Genomic DNA, 20,610 nt, shown 5'->3' with positions numbered 1-20,610 from the left:
TTCTATATAGTTCACATCCACAGAGACTTACCAGCAGCATAGCTCAGAGCCAGCAGGGCACAGAGAAGGATTGACACAGTCAGCAGCTTCATGGTCTAGACAATCGTCACCTAGAAACAAAGAAATACAGTCAGTCAAAGACAATAACTTACAGTAAACCAACAACTCTTACTCCAATAAAAATGTAAAAGCTGTTTTTACCAACGCCCAGATGGAAATTACCTTATTTCCTTTAGTTGAGCTTCAGACTGGAGCCTGGGCTTTCCTTTCTGGAAGTGATGAACAGATCCAAGACCAAATCTTATATAGTGTTGCTGCCAGGCTCCCAAACAGGAACTAGCCCCATGCATATGATAATTAGGCATACACATGTGACAAAACAAATATATTAAATAACCAATGTTCATTCCAGATATATCATGTTTTGTTTGTCAAGGTTGTATCAACTAACTTGAGCCTGGGCGTTGTTTCAGTTCTGTGTAATTTGCTTAGAAAGGAAACTAATTGAACCTTCTTCCACATTCCAAACAGCTGCACAAATTAATGTGAGTTTATCCAGCATATCTTTTATGTTTTACTTTAATAATGTGCCTCAGAATAATGAACACCAACATTTATACTTGTTATTTCCTCTTTTCTATCAAAGAACATTTAGACATTTTCACAACCATCAAACTCCAGTAAAGAGATGAAAAAATGAGAGAGATGTAATGTGTTTCGTTGTGTTAAATATCTTGTTGTGTTCCAAAGTTACTCAAGGTACAAAACCCCCCCACAAAATCCAACTTGTTTCAATGCTTCAGAAACTTTATTTTGCAATAAAGAAGAGAAGAAGCATTGCAGCTGGTATTTTAGCTTTCTAAGCTTAAGCACTGAATATATTTTATTCTACAAATTTTACGATTCACACAGACTCAAAAACTGGACAACAGAAGATTGTTGTCCAGTTTTCTGGCCCTTCAGATGGAAGGGCCAGAATTTGGCGTCAACAAGATGAAGCATGAATCCATCCTGTCTGGTATCAACGGTTCAGACTGGTGGTTTTGAAGTTATGGTGGGAGGATATTTTCCTGGTTCTTTGGACCCATTAGTACCAAGTGAGCATTGTGTCAAAGCCACAGCCTGCCTGAGTATTGCTGCTGAATGTCCATCTCTGTATGACCACAGTGAACCATCCGCTGATGCTCCTTCCATCAGGATAACGCTCCATGTCATAAAGCGCCAATCATCTCAGACTGGTTTCTTGAACAATGAGTTCACTGAAATCGACTGGCCTCCACTATCACCTGATCCAATAGAAACCTTTGGGATGTGGTGGAACGGGAGACTCGTATCAAGGATGTGGAGCCGACAAATCTGCAGCCGTGCTAGAGCAGAAGTCCAAACTGGTGTTTCTGGTACCATAAAAGCGCTCAATGACATCACTGGGGTCCGGATACATCATGACAATTTAACCAATTTAAAAATAATAATTTAAACCCTGTTTTCATTTGATCTTGAAATTTTAAATTACATTATTAATAATTAGCAAAATTATTACTACTTATCCATTCAATGATGGGAATAAACACTAGAAATCGCACTATAACGTTTCTTTGAGTGTGATGCAGTAATGAGACGGTGGCAACATTTTCAGTCAAGCATGAAACTGAATAAGGATGTTTGTTCTGAGGAGTCAACAGCCGCATGAAAACCAGTAATGTTGAACCAGTGGCTGAAGGGCAGGGATGCTTCATGCAGGTATCTGGTTACTGATGCCTCCCTTTCCAGTCGTTGGATAGATATCACATTATTTACAAATAAAACTTTCACAGTAAACTGCTTGGAATACAAATAAGAATATTTTAATTAGTCCCTCAGGAGGAAAACTGACATTTCAGTAAAAATTGTCCCAAAAAAAAGAACAAAAAACAAACAAACAAACAACATGAGACATTAAGACATGAGGCTGCGGTTCAAATTAAGAACATAAAATTATTAGTTCCAGAATTCAAGGCTGATATAAGTTGTATAGGATCAAACTGTGGTTACTTTAAAGACTACATGACATTTTACCTAATAGAAAAACTGTTTAGTTTAGAACTCAAAGCATCTAAAATAAAAATTGTGTTTTACACATGGTAACATTTACTGATGATGACATAATTGTGCATGTTTGTTAATTTGACATGCCTTACTCAAAAGTTATTCAAACGGCTTATACTGTTCTGATTAATCATTTTATTAATGGAAATAAGCAGTGGTCTCGCCTGTTTTTGATACATTTTACATCTTTTATGATTATGTTCAAGAAAATAAAAAAAATAAACATCATAATATGACTTTCCGAAGAACGATCTAGTATAAATTCATCAAGTCAGAAATTGATCAATTTCAGCTGTTTTGCTGGAAAATGTGCAGTCGTTGTTAAATGATATGAGAGGCTGAATTGGATCGAAAACATTCAGATCCATGTCACTGTTACGGCCACTTTATTAGGTACACCTCACTAGAACAAAATACATTCAGGGGTTTTTGTCTTTGTCGGATGAGTGTCGGTTCAAACATGAAACTGAATCAGGGAGTTGTCACAGAGAACTTTGTTTGATCTGCAAACATCCTGTGTTATCAGTTTCACTTACAGTAAATGCACACTTCAAGTTAATTTGGATGCATTATTTATCAAACAGCTCTATGCGTATTAAAAACAGCATTTTTATATGGTCAATAACACAAACAACCCACGACTGGCTTTCAAACTTAGTCTCTGCAGAGCTGCATGATGAATGCTGCTAAACGGGATTCAGCCTTTTGATTCAGAGATGCATCTTAAAGTTGGAGGATAGCAGATCAGCAGGACTGGACTTAGTCATTCCTGCTACATGAACCAAATATGTAAAACCCCTGAATGTATTTTGTTATTTTCAGGATGACAATCCTCTCTTTGACAGCTCCCCATGTCAAGCAGATATAGTTATTAGTTACAGGATGTAAAGCTGGAATATTTAGTCTAGTCTTGCTTCTTTTCTGTAAATCATTGTTTTATACATTTACAACAAAGTCCCAGTCTTCTGCCAACTTTTCTGCCAACATTGGTTAATCCATTTAAATGCAACATAGAGGGCGAACCGTGACAACAGATGCTCACAAAGAACTAAGCTGTAATAATAGTCAGCATTGATATTTTCCTCAGTATGAATTTTTAAGGATGATTGTTTAGATGACGATTAACACTCTTTTTGGTTAAAAAGTATGTTGGTCATATTCTGCTTATTCTATCTGAAATAAAGGAGAAAAGATTGATGAACTGGATGCACTGTTAAAAATACACTTGAGAAACATATTTAATCTTAAATAATAACTTCACAAACCAAATGATAATCCATATTTTAAATTAAATGGAGTAGTAACAGGGAAATGTTTCTCATTAAATAATTCTAAAAACCCTCAGTGGATGATTATAGGACATAAAATACAGACATTTAAGCTTACAATAAATTATGTAAAACTAATCCAAATAAAAGTGTGTCTTGTGATGCAATCGTCAGTTAAAACACATGTAACTGAATAAGGGAGTCCTCAGAGATGAGTGTTTGGACTGCAAACATTCTCACTATATCAGTTCCAGTAAAGCGAACAATAACCAAGCAGAGTTGGTTTGGCCTCTGGCACCATGAGTCAGCAGCAGCAAGGAATAATTTTAAATAAAACTTTGTACATTTTCCTCTACATGTTAGGGAGAGAGAGAGAAAAAAAAGAAAAACAACTAACTTCAACGGGCTGCACAGTGCTACCAACTGCAAGCCAGCAGTCGGTAGAACTGTTGCCTTGCAGCCAGAAGGTCCTGGGTCCGATTCCCGTCCCGGGGTCTTTCTGCATGGAGTTTGTATGTTCTCCCTGTACATACTGGGTTCTCTCTGGGTACTCCAGCTTCCTCCCACAGTCCAAAAACATGACTGTTAGGTTAAATGGTCTCTCTAAATTCTCCCTAGGTGTGAGTGTGTGTGCATGGTTGTTCGTCTCTGTGTTGCCCTGCGACAGTCTGGCGACCTGTCCAGAGTGACCCCGCCTCTCAATCTAAACATGGCACCTGCACCTGTGACTACTGACAAGCTAAAAAGACATGCAAACACTGAACAGCATCCAAATTGTCATAAATCGTTCCACGGTTCATATAGAAGAATGCCGTCAGCACCATGAAACAGTGGCGGATGTACTTCCTCACCAACCTCAACTTCTGAGATAAATCCCTCAACCCTTCCCGACTGGATGGGTTGTGAAACAATCACTGAAATTAAAGTTTTCTTCCCTTGTTTTGATTCCACAACCTTAAACTTTAGCCGAACATCTTCCTCCTTCTCTCAATTCTCACTTACTGAAAATAAAAAGCACAACTGACAGAATTTTAAACAAATGTCTGCTGAAGGTCATTTAATAAACGTCACACTAATTTTTATTGTTGTTTCATTGTAACTTTGGGTTGTCTGGTAGCTTTGGAGTCTTCAGCCCATTTGAATTGTACAGAACAGCAGAGAAGTGACTTAATCTCACACTATAAACATAAAGGTTTAGTAAAAAGCATTTTGTTAAATCCATGCACTTGATTTTATATAGCTTATTGAAAAATAGTGTTAATTACGAATGACCACAAACACACATTGATGGTTCTAGTGCAATGTTTCTGCTAGCTCACTACAGAAGGAAGCTGCGACTTGAGATAAATGAATTTGTGTTCTTGCTTGAGGCCCAAATGTTCCATTATGCTGACATGTGGCGCAGTCAGAATGAGTGGGCCGATGTTGAAACCAGAGTGTAAATGTGTGGCTCCTTAATGAAGTTTTTAGTGATCAGTCAATAATGCACTATATTCAATGACAGATGAAACAATAATAATACAATACTGATGTGTGCACTGGTTGAGTTTCGTTAAGTCAAGACTAAATCAAGACGCCTGTTCATTGTTGCCTTTGAATCGTAATAACTGGAACATTGACCAACATATTTGATGTTCATTGATGATTTTAATGATGGCACTTGACTAAATGGAATGCATGTTACTGGTTTTCACAACTGTTGGTTATGTATTTGTGATGTTTTCACAATGTAAAGCACTTTGAACTGCCATGTTGTTTAAATGTGCTACACAAATAAACTTGACTGATTGATTTACTGCATGAACAAACTTATTCACATGTGATTTTGTATACATTTGTTATTTAATGGAAACACCACAATTGTGAATTAGCAGAATGCCAACAAAGATTTGTGCACATTTGTAATGGAAACGCAGCTAGTGACCAGAAACATGGAGACAGCCAATCATGCATGAATTCATACCTGATTAAATAAAAACAAAAAGATTAAGACAGTCATGTTTTTGGACTAAGGGAGGAAGTTGGATTCCTCAAAGTAAACCCACATGAGCAGAGGGACAAAATTCAACTGCATGCTGAGAAACCAGAGGCCAGTAAATTAAATCAGTACTTTCTTGCTGTAACACAACAGTGCTACCAATGTGTACATGTAGCTCTGGTTTATTCTTTGTTATTAACTCCACAAAAGCCTGCAGCACAATGGGAGAGAAACATCACACCATTCTGACATCAGCATGTTTATTCACCAAGTGCAGCTTTAAAATAAAATACATATATCAGTGGTTAGCTGTGATTCTGAATGATTTGACATTCAAGATTGTATTATTCAGAAAAATAAACATTATTTTGACACAGTTATGATGGATTTTTTATGTGTTAAGTAATTATTTTTTCTCCACTTTCTGACATAGCTTCCATGTTCTAACTCAGAGAAAAGTCTAATCTTTTTCTGTATCTCATTTTTTCCTGTCATTGTTTGGCAACATTTCTGCTGCAACTTCCACAGTCACGTCCGGCACACAGTTAGGACAATATTTTTGTTGTTGCATTATGATGCCACAAGTTTCAGTCTAGATTTAATCTATAAATGTCATTCTGTTTGTTTAGTTACTTTTTTTTTTTTTTTTTTTTGCAAGCGGGCATGATTAGAGGTTTTCTTTAAATATGGAGTTGTCCTGGTATGGGTTAAAGGTGAAGGTGGACAACAGGTGGAAAAAAATTAAGTTTTTATTTCCTATCACACCACAATATATATCTGTATTATATGTACAATATGTATCTGTATTATTCTGAGATATTTGTCCTAGCATACATTTAAGCTACATAACGTAAAAACAAATCCAGTCATTTCTCCTCTGTATCATGTCAGTGGAGTCAGCAACGCAGTCAACCTGAATCCACTGCACTAAGTCACTGAACTGCAGCAAACACTTATACACCACATTATTTTGTAATTCTTCTTAAATTACAAAATAATGTAATTTTATTACATGTAATTATAAACCAAATAAACCAAAATTTAGTTTATTTTGAACCAAAGAATAAAAAAGCTGTTAAAAATGATACTACTGAGTTTCCTGAGGTTGTAGTGGTTACAACCGCAACCACACATTGGCTCATTTTTACAGATAGCAGCACTTATTTGCACATTGAAATCATAAAATAAAATGGTTTGCAAAGGTATAATTCTCCCGCTGTTTAATAATGCAGACATAGATAAGTTTACATTTAAAGTAAAAGATTAAGTGTAATTATGATGCTGTCAGTTTTGCTGTCACCTTTTGGTATAAATAAGTCATTAAATGGGGTTGGGACGATTGCCCTCACGTTTTAACTGCTTGTTCTTTTCTGCCACCTGCTGGTCTTTACAGGTTACTGCAGGGAGTTCTGCACACGCCAGTTTTATTTATTCTAGGGTTGGTCCAAAGTGCGGCCCGCGGGCCATTTGCTGCCCATAGACTGATTTTATGGGGCCCCTGAGGACAACCAAATATTGACACATGTACAAACACATGTGGTCAATGTGTATTGACTTTATTATTTAAACTTATTACAGACAAAATACTTGGGTACAACAAAGTATTTTAATAAGCATTGTGATATTCTCATTAATTTCATAATAATTGCAGGACAAACACAAGGAAATTATGTCAACAAGATCCAAATGCTTCCCCTCAGAATGACAGGAAGAAACATATGGAAACTGATGAATAGAAACTCATGCAGAGATTTTATGGCTCTATTACAGGCAGAAGCCACATAGTCTAGGTCAGGGGCGCAAGAACATTTTGAGACCAAGATCTACTTTTTCTCTCACCAGCCGGCTGAGATCTACCTCATGACACGAAGACATAAAAATTGTAAATTAAATTCTATTGACTTATTTTATGTGCGAATATACTGTACATCAGTTACAGCAGAAATAATAAAGTGATAGAAAACCTAATGCAGTTTCTTCCTCAGTGAGATTCTGACACTGGGAGGAGGTTACTGGTTTCTCAGTCACAAGCTGGTTGCAAACCTGAGGCCAGCAGGTGTCAGTCAGTTATGGTAGATCTGAACTTTGACCTCAATATGAGAAGCTACAGACTGATAGGAGGAACCAAAGAGCTCTGTAAAGGTAAAGGTAAATCTTCTGAAGCTGGGATATAATTCATTTAATTTCACATAATTATCGCAGTAGAAGCCATTTGTTTGTTAAAACTTAATGAAATATATTTGTTCTATTTGATGTTTGTTGTGAATGACGTAAACTCACAAACGAACGAGGTAATTAGTCCAACGTTTAGAAACTACAGCGGCTGTAATGAGCCACAGCAAAGGGAAACAAAGGTAAAATAACCTGAACAGGTGATCAACTCAAAACAACTCATACCTTTTTATTCTCCTCTCTCTTTTTGTAGTTTTAGTACGCCCGTTGCTGTGGCAACCGCCTGCACCCTGCAAGCCGAGTAGAGATTGCGTTAAAAACATAACATTCAGTCCGTTACGATATCAAGTTTCCAGGCTTGATATTTATTTCTCGATTATTAACAAGCCTCATGATCACAGCGGAGGTTGATCAGCTAATTTAAACTCCTGCTCTGCCACTCAGTCGGTCTTTGAGTCGCCTTTTTTTTTGTTAATGGTGACGGCAAGTCATGAATATAAAGACACCTGGATTGGAGGCAACGATGCACAGGAGGTATTTCATTTGCCGCAACATTTTTATTTTGCTTCATATGCATAAACTCTAATTAAATTTTGCTTTGTTTTCCAGGAGAGTCAGTGGTTCTGGTACTCCTTTCCACCATACAATCTGGTGTCCCGGAGAGCCTAGCAACAGCAGACAGCAGCATTGCTTGTACATGAACAGTGGAGGGATTCAGGTGGCTTTCTTGGCACAGACAAATGGTTTATGGTAGTGGCACTGGCAGTCGTCCCAGCAACTCTTACCTGCAAGAAAAAGGAAAGCACAAGTATTTTTCCAATCAGTCCAAAAGGATGAGAGTGGTAGTACAAGAGAATGAATTGATAATAATACCATGCATGGCCAAATTTATGTAAAGAACTATCCTCTAAATCAGGCAAGTAAAACATATTTTTCCTCGACTAAATGCTGAAACCTGGACTGAGAACTGATACCGAAAGAAAGCCATCTGACGTTATGAAAATCTTCCTCTTTTTTTGCTCTATCGCTATCAGGCAACTTTAAAAGAAATTGCAACATTTACAGATTGATAATTGTCTCCCTGTTTTATGTCTTCAAGCCCAGGCAACTGAATTTGTAGAAGACTGCTTTTACACAGCTTTATTCTGTAAAAAATAAAAAGCTCATGCAAAACGAACAAATTAGTCTGTTTTGTTGTACAACCAGCTAAACTCAGACTGCAGAACTACGACGAAGATTTTTTGTGGCAACCATTTCTGTCTTTGTTTAACGTGATAATGGGGGGGAAAAAGGAAGTGCAAGAAATGCTGTATCACATTCAATTTAGATGAAAGTTGGTGATTTGCCATAATTTGGTTCATCTTCAACTGCAAATAAATCACAAGTAGCTTTTAGCTTTTACTTTAAAAGAAATGAACAATGTTTCTAAACAACATCAACTGAAAATTCCCTTGGAGCACATCATCATTGAATTCCCCTTTTAAGTCTGACTTAACGTAAAATTATCCAGAAAACATGATGGAGTTGGGAACAATGAGCCTGAGACATCTTGAAATAGTCTGTTGATTTTAGCTGAGTGTTTATTTTGGTCATATTTAGGCAGTCTAAAGACGGTGAAGATGAATGGAAGATAAAGATAGAAAAATGTATCACTGAATCTTTTACACTATTACTGCAGCATAATTATTAATATGAAGAAGAATCCCAACAGAACAAATTTAGATATTTCTACACACACTATCAGAAATAATCTTTTATTTCACTAACTGACATTACATCAGAGTAAACTGTTCCTGAATTAGATCAGTTAGGATGAAAATATTTTATATTTTATATTTGTAAGCTTCTCAAAGATTAATTCCCAGCAGCTGGTGTGTGGCTTTATGGGAAAAAATCAAGAATTCAACAAAGATATAATGAAAAGACTTCACAAGTCTCGTTCGGGTGTGTGTGTGTGTGAGGGGTGGGGTGGGTGTGTAAAACCAAGAGAACTACTTCAAGTGCTTATTCCATTTTCTATGTGTAATTATATAATTAAAAAAATTATGTTTTAAATCGTAAATATATATTTATATCTAATAAATAAGTTGATATGTCAATACTTTAATCAGTACATGAATAAATAAATGATTACAAATTTTAATAAGGATTTTTCACCATGAATAATATCAAAGAAATTGTTTATGATTTTAATTAACTAAAGATATTTTTAGACTACCAAATATTTTACACTGAGAAACTGTTTCAATCACTCTATTTGTACAAATTCCTAACAGTTTGTCTTCTAAATATAAAATGCATCATGATAATGTTTGTCTGTGTCGTATTAATTACCACATTATCACAATCTACCATTTTCATTGTCTTGTTAATTTGTGTAAACATGAAAAGATATATATCTTCACGGTCTATGTGCCCATAAAAAGACCAGAGGACTCCTACCTGTAACATGTGTCTGTCTCTGATGGTTATTGTTCTTTTTGTTTATCTCCCACACAAATATTTATGGGATCTTGTCATAAAACACGTCACCATCCTACAAAATAACAAAACCATGTGACTGGGCACTTGTCTTCAGCTCAGTATCTGACAACACCTACCCTGTCCTGCAGTTTTCCTCTTGACACGATCCAGGCACTGATGGACGCAGGGACTGAGCAGCGAAGACGGAACAGGTGTTTATTGAGGGATCGGCTTTTTCACAGTCAGACAGGCCAGGGAATCCAAATCCAGGTCAGGCGGTTCCAGATCTCAGGGTCAGACAGACAGGGGGTCAGAGCCAGCGGTCAACTGGGCAACTGGACAGAAGGGAAGAGACCACTGGTTAGTAACTGGGCAAATCGCTCAAGTAGCTACAGCAGGCCTGAAAGTGTTACCGCTGAGCAGGGGCATCAAACTCCAGTCCTCAAGGGCCGCTGTCCTGCAGTTTTTAAACTTGATTGAAATGGAGCCAGCAAGAGGAAAAAAAAATCGGACATCCGGGAAAACTTGAGATGACCGCTCACAAGATTCTTAAATAAAAATAATTAATCCCTTCATCTCCAAAATTCTCAACCTTCTTGAAATTTCCACTATTTCTTTGTTCTGCAAAGATATATCAGTCTTGCACAGCAGAACCAGACTAAAGCTGTTGGAAGAGTAAAATTATGGCTGATGAGTAAAAATATAAGGGATCAGATCAGAGAGCCAATAGGAATCCAAGAAAAAGTGAATTTTTGAAGAATTTTAGTTTTTAGGAGGCAAATCAAAACTCAAAGAAAACAGTCTGCCCCAACAAGCTGCACTCTGAATACAACAAAACGTCAAATGTCTTTATTGTCATATCAGTCAATGACAAAAGAAAACAGCCACTGACAGTCAACATATACCGGGATTGGCTAAAAATAATTTTAATAACTAAAAAAGATGAGTTAAATAGGATTTAATTGTCTCCATTACTAAATATGAGTTTGACAAAAACTTTGTGACAATATTGCATTTGCATTTAATATGGATTTATTATTTTTTTTAAGTATTTCTATCTGAGTGACAAGGCTGCCACAGTTTCAACAGCAGATGTCACTAGTGAGAAATGAATGACCCACCAAGTGATGAACCTTTGGGCAAAGCAATGGGCTGGGAAGCTTCACTGCTTCACGAGGCTTCATTTGGCCATCACTACTAATTATTCCATTCAGGTGTGGTGCAGCAGAGGCACATCTAAAAGTTGCAGGGCAGCAGCCCTCCAGGACTGGAGTTTGACACCTGTGCTGCTGAGGGTTTCACAACAATCTGCCTCCATGCAGCAGGAGGAAGATCTGTCTTTATATGGCAGCAGCTGGAGATCAGGATGATGATGATCAGGTGTGAGTGGTCACAGCTCAGCAGCAGCTGTGACACCTCATGCAAACTAGCTATCTTAAACAACACAGTCACAGGTCTGTAGGACACGGGAAAGAGAAACATTTTCCTGCAGCTCACTGACAAGGAAACTTGATTTGTATACAGGCAAACTCTGAACTAAGCCTACTACGATGACACCTGCAGGTAAGATTGTAAATTTGGTTGTTCAAAGGTAAGAAAAATTTATCAGAAAAAGGTTTGCTCTGATTTGAGATATTGTGAAATAAAGGAAATGAATTTTTACAATGCAATTTTGTTTCAAACGTGTTTCACACTTTGTGGATTCAGAATTTTTCTGGCCCCACCTTCTAATATATAGATATTAGAATATTTTTTTCTTCCATGACCAATTCTAAGTTGGTGTCTTGAGGGCTTTGTATCTCAAATAATCTCCTGGTTTTGTTTCATCTTCTTCACAGCTTCTGCAATGGACAACTTCTGGATTCACTTTATTGTCCTTTTCACTCTCCTCACTCTCTCATTCTTGGGCATGTTCTTCATTTTGCGGAGAATCGTTTTTGAAACCTGGAGATTTGCAAGTCATAAAAGCAGCGCTGGTACAGTTCGATGTTCCTGTTTCAATAACACTGAAAAAAATTTCACTGTATCTAATAAGGTTGAATTAAAACTGAAGGAATGAAAAATAAAATTTAAGAAACTGTGCACCCTTGAGGCCTCAGGGCATTGACGCAAAAAGTGTGAGTTAGATTGAGTACTAGACCTGGATATCAATATTTTGTTGCTATTCCTGAAGTATTAGTCTTAGTCATGTTGTGTTTAGTGTTTCAGACCAATCCTGACTAAACCTCTTTGTAACATTTAAATATACATGTGAAGCAGTGTGCTTGAGAGCCACCAGACTGCATCTATTGTAGGGATTTTTTCCTGAGCACATGATGACACACCAGAATCAAATGTCTTAATTCCCTCATCAGCAGTCAGTCGCTCAGACCTGGTAACAAGCCTTTAGTGTGATCAACAGTGTTGGAGCAGAGATGCAGGATAGAAGCTGTTCAGGACTGGATGTGGGCATCACCAATATAAAGTCAGGAGTTATTGCAGATGCACTGTAAAAACACAAAATCTAACCATTTGTTTAGTTTCTACTGTAAATATCTTATTACACTTCAAATAAGATATTTAGTTAAGTTACTTAAAAGTAATTTCAGCTTTTTTAAGTTGATTATTCTGTAATTTTGCTAGTTGCACTGGAAGTTTTTTTTTTTTTTTTTTTCACTTATAGCAACACACTTTTTCGATGTTATGTGAAATGTATAACTTGTTCTTTCTAATTTGTTTACAGGCTTCTTTTGCTGCCACTTATTATTGTTTATCCCGCCTTTGCTTGGTTTCCTTGTATTCCTGGGCCACTCTTTCACGTACATGATTGAATCACTTAGTCGTGCATATAATCAGTAAGTCACAAAAACACCAGATCGTCTTTCGTGTTCAGTAAGATGATTTCAATCTCACAGCTTCTTTTTGTTGGCCCACAGATGAACCAACATGGTGACGGAGAATCGGAGGAGAATCACGACTCGGCTTTCTGTAGCTGCTGCCTGCAACTTTAATTCATCTATGCATGAAAAAAGCTGTTCTATTAAGTAGGATGTGATGGACATACTTTAACTTTTAGGCTTTTCTCTGGAAATGATAAGAGGGGTTCATTTTCATTGTCTGTATACATTTATGAATTAAAAATAAACCTTTTCTTAAATTCATCTGTGCCAAATAAGGGAGTAAATTGTTCATTCAAAGTAATATTTTAGTTTCTTAAACCACTGAGACAAAAGAAAAACCATTCCTGTGAATTTTTTACATCACATTGTTTTGCTGAAGATACGGGCACTTCTAGATTTAAATCATGTTATGCTTTGCCTCATGGAAAAAATGCACCATCTTGTGGTTAAACAAACACTGTGCTGACACAAAAGGGTTCACCATCCTGTTTTCAGTTATTGAAAATTATTCACAAACAGCCTGTTGCATAACGGGTAACTGGCAATAACTAGAGGGAATGTTAATGAAATAAACATGGTAACCGGAAAACAATAGAGACAAAAAAGCCCAAACAAAGAATGGGGGGGGGGGGAAAAAAAAAGCTTAACTATCTCGCAAAGTCAAAATGGGGAAAAAAAAGAACTGATACAGTTTATGTATGAGGAGTTAATTATGCAGAGGAACTAGCATCGCTTGTATTTAGAAGACATAGTAGATATAAATCAGGTGTTGAATTTAATTTATTTTACTACTTTATCTAATTTGTAAATATTTTGTTCCATGTAGATGTTTCCACATATGAAATTATTTGGATTACTTTAGATTAAATTTGATAACTATAAAAAATGGTCAAGAAATGGCAAGTTTGTTTCTTCCATTCAGCAGCAGCTTCATGCATGGTGGGAGACGGAGTCCTCAGTCTGGTCAGGGTTATAAACAGAACAAGAGGAACAACACAGAGGAGTTGGGTCAGAATCAACAGTAGATTCCAGCAGAGAATGACGGGCATCCAGTCTAATGGCCAAGAAGCACCATTTTTGTCTCATCAGACCAAAGAATTTTCTTCCTCTTGACCACATGCCATCTGGCAAACTCTAATCAAGGCTTGGTGAATGTTTTCTTCAACAGTGACTTCCTCATTGTTGCTTTACCATGACACTTTGACTGGTGAAAAACCCAGGCAACAGTTGTTGTATGCAGAGACTCTCCAATGTCAGCTGCTGGGACTTGGAGCTCATGGTTACACGAGTCCTGGTTTCCTCTCTCACTAGTCTCGCTCTTACAGTCACGCAGTTGTGAGGACAATCTGATGAGGGATAAACGACTGTTTGCTGTGCTTAGTCTGAGCAGTATACCAGCTTTTTGTGTTTTAAATGTAAATTGAAAGATAAAAAGAAAGAAAGAAAGAGAAATATAAAAAATGCAAAGAAAATAAATCACTTTTATGAATATTAGTGGAAGCAAAGTTCTGCACTGTGAAGTGCATGTAGAAAAAAAATTAAATTACAGGCACTACACTGTCAGTCATTTTTCATGTAACACCAATTCCCAAACCCTTCTTGCTGCAACTGCCATGTCACTGCCATGACAAGCACAAAGATGAGATTTGATTTTGGTTGATGGTCAAGGATGAGGCGAGGTATGAACTAGACCTGTTTACAGAGTGCAATTCTGTGGAATTTCTGTAGAATTGCCCCACGTTGGGGCAAGATTAGAAGCTCTACAAATATCCAGTGATTCTGCAGTGAAGGCTGAAGGTGCTGGCTACGTAGACAGATCATTCTTCATCAGGTTTGCTGATCAAATTTCTGCTCATCTTTTTTTCCAGCTCTGTTTAAATGTTCTTAACATGTATACTTTACTTTGACTCGTCTTCAGCTTGTAAATCTGCATCGTCTCCATCATGAAATTGTTGGCTGTGTTCCTCCTGGTCTTTCCCATGATGGCTCAGACCATTGCTGGTCATGAGTATGCATTAAATAAAAAGCCATCATAAAGCGACTAAAACAGACAAACACATTAATTCCTGTTTTAAATATCTACAGCTGTCCCTGACGATGACTTGGTGATGGTCAGTGGGTGTTTATGTCAGTTTATTATTTCCTCAGTGCTCAGTCAGAACCCCAACCATAAAGTGACGAAAATACAAACATACTAACTCCAGTTTAAAATATCCACAGAGATGATTTCTCTTTTTGTCGTGGTTTTTTTATTTCCTGTGTGTGACGCCGACTCTAATCCATAGCAAATATGACACATACATGTTCTTGTAGTATACTTTATTACAATTTTTAAAAACGCAATAACCTGCAGTATTCTTACTGTATTGTTTTTACATCTAAAATAAAAAAATCACAAATAAAGTCAATTATTACAACTAATTGTGGATCCCTTTAATACTAGCCTGCACCCTCACAAGCAGTAGAGTTCTGTATGAGCTGCATGAAACCAGTCCAGAAGTAGTTTAAATGGCAGAAAAAAACAAAACATGCATTGGCGTCTCAGTGTTGGCCAGAGAGAGTAGAAGGTGAACTCTGCCTATGTTTTTAAGTTAAAGTCCTGTATTTGACTTGGAATGAAAGTAAAAAGATCCCCAAAGCTCCTGATTTGTTTAGAAGTACTAAAGAACAAGGTTTGTCATTTCCGAGGTGACTTTACTCTCTGAACTTCCAGTCCAGCCAGCACAAACTTTGAGTTTTGTACTGGTTGAGCTGTAGAAAATTCTCAGCCGCCCAGTTGTTCATGTCAAAGATGCAGTGTGGATAATTATCAGTTCTCCATGCTGAGTTCTTGATGTATGAGGTTGAAAAAGAGTCAGTGAGTTGAATTTATGAATTCCATTTATTAATCCCAAAATACAGCTGGTCCATTACTCATGCCATCTTTAGGAGCTAGCAAGACAAAATGGCAACCAAGAAGACTTTGTGATCTCCTTTGTCAGCCTCTATCTAAGCTATGCCCTAAAAGAGGGCGTTCCCTATTGTGTCATCCTTTGCCCCTAGCTCTCATTTGCATTTTCTAGCATGTCCTTTCCTTTAGCTTTAGCTTAACACTAGCTAAAAGAGATAGAAGGAAAACACAGAATTATTTATTCTCAACAGCAGTTAAAAATTTAATCAACTGGCCGGGTTTGATTGGCTGTGTCCCCAAGAGCGGAGATAAGGAAGACTGAAGATGATTTCCAATGTGCATATCAATGCTTATTAGGGTGTAAGTGGTGTTTATTCTGTTAATCTATTAAAATAGTAGTTGCAAACAATTTGAGAGTATTTCCTGCAGTGCAGAAAATACTCAGATGTGAGCTAGAAGGGGTTGTATGAAAGTAAAGCCTTGATAGTTCCTCTAATCTACGTTTCAAATTGGAGAAGAGAGGACTAAGTGTTGTGCTTCTTGCAGAAGGGTGCGGTATGAGGTATGACCAGCAGATGGTGCTGGTAATTGTGGCATGCCATTTCATGTAAAAATGTGGTTCTGTTTTATGTACAGTACAGACCAAAAGTTTGGACACACCTTCTCATTGAGTTCAATTAGAAAGCGTGTCCAAACTTTTGGTCTGCATTGGGTACAGACCAAAAGTTTGGACGCACAGTTGTGTCCAAACTTTTGGTCTGTACTGTATGTAAACTAAATTACAATGTTATGATCAAAGGTTTGGCTTTCCATTATACTTTTGTCTTTTAGAAGCTGAACTATCCACAAAGGACTCTGGTGTAGTTAAAAGCTCCTTTTTGTTTTTTTATTTCTGCAGCTCAGCAAAAACAGCCTTTGACATTTATGTAATCAGACATAAGAGTAGCAACTAGGACCAGCATGAGCTGTGCTTCAGATGTAGATGATGAGTTGGAGCAAACTCACATCATTTACCAGTAGAATGAGACTAACAAAGGACAATGAAGATACCGACAACATTCTGCTTTTAACCAGAATGACCAACCAACAATCCTGCAAAGTTTCTCCAAATCATTCCTTCTACCCCACCAGACATCTTCAGACTTTACCACTGTCAGGTTCAAACAACCTAAAACATCAGTAACAACACAAAGAAGAAAGACAAGAGAGTTAGGTTCTTTTTACTCGCGAGGAGAACGGACAGAGATGTGCTTCAGTTACAATCTCCTACCGCTCTGAAGTACGTCCTGCTGAGCCCTCTCTTTTTATTGAAACAGGGTATGCCCTAATCACATGAATGTTGCAGCTGTTTAGAGCTGCAACGTTCATGTGATTAGGGCATACCCTGACCTTAATTGATTACACAGCATTTAAATACAAGATCTTTTCTTTAAGTCTGCGCATGACTATTGACATGGCATTGTTTCCTGTGTCTCTCTGTGGATATTGTCTCAGCAAGTCACAAGCTTCTGGCCGCCACTGTCCCCATTTCCTGGAACAGTTTAGTACAAGTACTACTTTGTTCTAAACAAGCAATGAACATCATATCTTAATACATCATAGAAACATGATAAAACAAAGTAAATATGGGATAACTTGTATACAATTATTCCTACAACCACAGACACCCCAAATTTCCTTTGTGATCAAAATCCAAAACATACTGTAGCTGCTTTAATATATTTAAAAACGGTCAGTTTTCCTTCTCAAACTTGATTAAAGATGTAAGAGTCAAAGGTCAACCAGAGTCCAAGATGCAACCTGCAAATCCCAAAGTGAACATCATAATAAAAACTGTCTAGCTCTGACGGCTTCAGTTTCTTCAACCAGCAGCAGAAAAAGGGCAGAAAAGAACAAGAGTTTGCTTAACGCAAGAGGAAGCTCAATACCCAGAAGGGTGGCCTGTTGCCACCCACCTTCAGTCATCTTTCCACTCTACAGTCTTTGGAAGATTTCCCAAAATATATCTATCAACATTGTTCACAAAGTAGCTCAATAATATGCCACCATTTTGGGTTTTGGGAATCTGTCTGATAGATTTAGTTTGAGGTGATACACATTCATCTTTCCATTTGCAGGCAACATAGGCTAACTTAAGATGTTATATGAATTGTTGCTGCATTTCATTCTAATGAAACAAATGAAATCCTATTCACACAGACTCCGTGCTGTGTTTACAGTCACTGGGGCATAAACTGAATCTCGACTTGAAGGAGTTGTTTAGGAGTTTGTTAGGTAGCAAGGGAAGTTAATAAGTGGTTCAGTTTTTTGATCAAGAGCTGTTTTTAAGGCTTAAAAATACAAAGCAACTCAAAGCTATTGGGATATTAATCATATTAATCAAAATTAACTAGAGTGGCTGATTAATTTGTAAGTTAATATTTTCTAAACTGTGAAAGAATATATTACTGAAATGTAAAACAGTTTTTGCAGAGGATTCATGAACGATATGAATATGCATGTTTAGATACCACGTAGTGTAGACCTTAGTAAGGATGACTTAGCAATTTGTAAAACCCTGAGAAGGTGAAGCAACACAAAATGACAGTTCTTAATTTATATTCTGATTTTATCTCTTATGTTTTTTTTCACCAAAGACTCCTTAATTTAAACTACATTTTACCAATGGAATAGTTTTTTTAAATTTATTTTTTAAAAGTATTCCATTGTTTGTTTTTTTGGGTGTTTCTTGCCGAGTAGCACAGCAGAGTAATGTTGGGATTGTTGCCTTATGACAAGAATGCCGTTTTTTCATAGCATGTTTTCTCTCTGGGTAGCCTGGCTTCCACCAACAGTCCAAAACATGAATGTCAGGTCAACAGGTCACTCTAAACGGTCCCAAGGACTGGGTATGTGCATGGATGATCTTACGTCCTGTGTGTTTGTATTATCCTGTGATGGACCGGTAACCTTTCCAGGGTCTACCTGGAATTTTGCATGCATCTCAAGCATGTCTGGTTATGTTCTTTAGTTTACCAACAGATGAAAAAATAAGTCCTATTTAATAGGACTCTGGTTTGGGAGAAAAGCTTGTTGTCAGTGGCCTGGTGGCTAACAGTGTCAGAGAAGTGACGGGTTTCAGTTTGGGCAAAAATTATTGTTTTCAAACCATTTTCTAAAAACTGGGTCAAAACTGACCCCAACAACACAAAGGTCATCGTCTTTACCATAACCTTGTTCCTGAAACAAATGCAGCCATTTTAATGGAGGTGTAGTATGAGTCTGGTGAATACCAATGCTTATTAAATATGCATCATATACTTATTAAGGTGTAAGAAATACTGAAAAATCTCAAATATTTGTGGATCTTAGCTCAAGGGTACCTCTGGTGCCAAGGGATCCATTGTACTAAAGTGTAGCAGGCATTTATACAGAGTTATCTGACATCCTTAATTAAATTCAAATGCTACCAAAAGTGCTAAGTTAGCAAAAGATAGTAAACTGATCACCTGTTTGTAATTTAATCACAGTAGAAATCCAGACATTCCTTAAAAGCCTCAGAGCTTTGTTGATGAAGAAAATCCCATCTGGTACATCAAGAGGTCAGGATTTGACCTGCAGTGCAGGAAATACTCAAACATGAGCTTGAAGAGATTATATGAAGGCAAAGCCTAATATTTCCTCTAATCCATGTTTCAAACTATATGCCCATTAAATTAAGATGTAATGATCCGTTATATTTTTGCATAGTGGACTATGGTGGCTTGGTGGTGCTAAAAGCTCATTTTCTTTTTTATATTTGTAGCTCAATGAAGATGGCCTTTGACAAAGATGTAATCAGATATAAGTGTAGCAACTAGTACCAGCATGAGCTGTGCTTCAGATGTGAATGATGAGATGCAGATCACTAAAAGGGGGATTAACAGGCAACAAAAGACAATGAAGATCTCAACAACATTCTGCTTTTAGCCAGGAAGACAAACCAACATTCCCCCAAAGTTTCTCCAAATCATTCCCTGTACCCCACCAAACATCTTCAGACTTCAACACAGACAGCTCAATCGTCCTTAGGCTTCTTCATTGTGCTCAACAGAATTTTGCGATCCACTGGATCAGAAGCAAAACTGAGATCTAGCAGGACAAGTAGAGACACAAGTTCATTATCTTAGGTCATCAGAGTTTCATTAATGACTTTTAAAAGTGCTGTCAGTGCAGTGATGGGCTCTAAAACCAGACAGAAACTTTCCAAACAGTGCTGTTTTACTGCTAACTGTCTTATTCCAGTTTGTTAGTTAGGAAGGGAAGGCGACTCAGAAGTTTATAACCGATTCAGTTTTCTTGATCAAAAGCTGATAAAATTAACCAAAGTTAGCTTTGATTCCTTTGTAAGTTAACATTATTGAAAACATGAAAGAACATATTAGTGAAATTCAAAATGTAGTTTTTGTAAAGGATTCATGAACAATATGAATATGCATGTTTAGATACCACGTAGTGTAGACCTTAGTAAGGATGACATAGTAATTTGTAAAACCCTGAGAAGGTGAAGCAACACAAAATGACAGTTCTGAATTTATATTCTGATTTTATCTTAGGCATGTTTTTTCACCTAAGACTAAATTCTTTATCAGATTAGGAAAATATAAACTACATTTTACCAATTGGATATGTTTTTATTGTACTTAAACCTTTTTATGTTGCCTCCTGGATAGCACAGTAGAGTAGTTGATTAGATTGTTGTCTTCTCTCTGGGTGACCTGGCTTCCTCTGACAGTCGAAAATTATATGTTAGGTCAATAAGTCATTCTAAACTGTCCCTATGTGTCTATGAGTGTGGATGATTTTATGTCCTGTGTGTTTGTGTTGTCCTGTGATGGACTGGTGACTTTTCCAGGG

Source organism: Xiphophorus hellerii, chromosome 14 (assembly GCF_003331165.1).
Source record: "Xiphophorus hellerii strain 12219 chromosome 14, Xiphophorus_hellerii-4.1, whole genome shotgun sequence".
Lineage (NCBI taxonomy): Eukaryota > Metazoa > Chordata > Actinopteri > Cyprinodontiformes > Poeciliidae > Xiphophorus > Xiphophorus hellerii.
The sequence above is the reverse complement of the archived record's forward strand: the minus strand, read 5'-3'. Positions refer to the sequence as shown.